This window comes from Molossus molossus, unplaced genomic scaffold (assembly GCF_014108415.1).
Source record: "Molossus molossus isolate mMolMol1 unplaced genomic scaffold, mMolMol1.p scaffold_m16_p_1, whole genome shotgun sequence".
In the NCBI taxonomy this organism is placed as follows: Eukaryota; Metazoa; Chordata; class Mammalia; order Chiroptera; family Molossidae; genus Molossus; species Molossus molossus.
Window position 1 is genome coordinate 115046515 of NW_023425344.1, and position 2746 is coordinate 115049260.

The 2746-nt window shown below is 40.1% G+C and overlaps 1 pseudogene; it reads right to left on the reverse strand.

Moving 5' to 3' along the window:
- Window positions 1-936: 936 nt before the first annotated feature.
- LOC118639177 lies at window positions 937-1506 on the reverse strand (annotated as a pseudogene).
- Between the last annotated feature and the right edge of the window lie 1240 nt (window positions 1507-2746).

Here is a 2746-nt window from a genome sequence, read left to right on the forward strand (position 1 = left end):
CCTTGATCTCCATGGTAACCCATTCATTGTTCAATAACATGCTATTTAGCCTCCATGTGTTAAAATGTCTTTGCATGTTCTTGTTGCAATTGATTTCTAGTTTCATGTCGTTGTGAGCTGAGAAGATGCTTGATATGATTTCAGTCTTCTTGAACATGTACAGACTTAGTTTGTGCCCTAACATGTGGTCTATCTTTGAGAATGTCCCATGTGCACTTGAGAAGAATGTGAATTCTGTAGTTTTGGGGTGTACTTCTCTGAAGATTAAATCCGTTTTATCTAGTGCTTCATTTAGAGTCTCTGTTTTCTTGCTAATTTTTTGTCTAGATTATCTATCCAGTGATGTCAGCAGGGTGTTGAAGTCCCCTGCTATAATTGTATTGCTGTCAATTTCTCCTTTGAAGTCCTCCAGAAGATTTTTAATATATTTTGGTGCTCCTATATTGGGTGCATATATGTTTACCAAGGTTATATCGTCCTGTTGTCCTGTTGGATAGATCCTTTCAATATTATGTAGTGGCCTTCTTTGTCTCTAGTTACGGCCTTCATTTTGAAATCTAATACATATATCAGATATGAGTATCGCTACCCCAGCTTTTTTTTTGGCTTGGAAGATTTTTTTCCATTCCTTCACTTTCAACCTATGTAAGTCTTTTTTGTGAGGTGGGTCTCTTGTAAACAACATATATGTGAGTCATGCTTTATTATCTAGTCAGCTACTTTGTGTCAGAGCATTCAATCCATTTACATTTAAGGTGATTATTATTATTTGGGGGGGTACCAAATTACTTTATTTGAAGGAATGGTACAAATGAAAAGATGTAAGTGGATGATTTGGTACAAGTTATAGAAATGGTAAAGGTATCTCCAACATGCACGTACTGCTTTGGTGACTGGGGAAGTCACCCTCGTGGGTATGGAAAGTCAGCCTAAGGCTTAGCTCTCATCACTGTCTCCCAGAGTGTGCTTGTCAAACAGATACTCTGCCATGCCAGTTTCAAGGGTCCCCAATCTGCACAAGTTGGTTACATGGTCACCCAGTTCTTTGATGGATTTCACTTGGTCATTCAGGTAGTGAGTTTCAAGGAAGTCACACAAGTGAGGGTCATTTTTGTCAGTGGCCAGTTTGTGCAAATCCAGTAGTGATTGATTCACACTTTTTTCCAAGTGTAATGCACACCCCATCACATTCAGCCCATTCTCCCAGTCATCACGGTCTGGTTTCTTGATATCCTGGAGGAAGATTCGGCCACATTGTTGGTTCTGCAGCTTCATCAATTTCTCAGCATGTTCCCTCTCTTCATGAGATTGGTGAAGAAAATATTTGGCAAATTTCTTCAAAGCCACATCATTGCAGTCGAAGTAGTAAGATGTGGACAAGTAGATGTAGGAAGCGTAGAGCTCCAGGTTGATCTGGGGGTTGATGGCAGACTCTGAGTCCTGATGGTAGTTCTGGTGCACCTATGCGGTGGACTTAGTGGATGTCATGGTGGGTGGCTAAGGAGAGGTGGCTGCGTGGCGCTGAAGCAGGGGCCTTGGGGATGTTCGAGGCACTGTGAGGAGGTGGCGGAAGGCTGGATCGAGTGGCTGGGGGGGGTGGGGATGGGTCGAGGACCGGTTCCATCCAAGCACTATTGAAGCAGGAAACCACGGCGACTCTCCACGAAGACTGTGGCCTTAAGGCAATTATTGATAGATACTTATTTATTGCCATTTTTGTTTAGTGTGGTTATATTTTTCTTCCTATTTCTTCTACTAATTTCAGCAGCCCCTTTAACATTTCTTGTAGTGCTGGTTTGGTGCTAATATATTCCCTTAGCCTTATTTATTTATTTATTTATTTATTTATTTATTTATTTATTTTTGTCTGGGAAGCTCTTTATTTGACCTTCTATTTTGAATGATAGCCTTGCTAGACAGAGTAGTCTTAGATTCAGAGTGATCTTGATTACTTTATGCCATTTCCTTCTGGCCTGTAGTGTTTCTGTTGAGAAGTCAGCTGAGAGCCTTATGGGGGTTCTTTTGTAGGTAACCTGTTGCTTATCTCTTGATGCCTTTAGGATTATTTGTCTTTAATTTTTGGCATTTCAGTTATTATGTCTTGGTGTGGGCCTGTTTGAGTTCTTACTTGGGGCTCTCTGTGCTTCTTGAATTTGAATGCCTTCTTTTTTTTCACCAAGTTAGGAAAGTTTTCTGTCACTGTTTCTTCAAATATATTCTCAAACCTTGCTCATTTTCTTCTTCTTCAGGGACTCCTATGATGCGAATATTATTATGTTTCCAGTTGTCCCACAGTTCTCTTAAGCTATTTTTTAATTGTTTAATTGTTTTTTCCTTTTGGTTTTCTGATTGGTTGATTTTTTTCTACCCTATCTTCCAATTCACTGATCCAGTCCTCAGCTTCCTCTACTCTGCTGGTTAGTCCTTCCAATGTGTTCTTCATTTCTGCTATGTCATTCTTCATTTCCACTTGGTTGGTTTTCAGTGTTTCTATATCTTTACTCATGGTGTTGATGTCCTTACTTATGCTGTTGAGCTTCCTCAAGATCATAGCTCTGAACTCTACCTCTGAAAACTTGCTTAACTGCATTACATTTATCTCATCTTCAGTAGAGTTCTCTTGTTCTTTCATTTGGGATTTGTTTCTTTGTTTCACCATTTTGGCTATCTCTGTGGGTTTTGGAGCCTGCCAAATTTTCCTTGTGGGTGTTTGTGTTATGCTGTCTGTGGCTCCCTCTACTGGGCT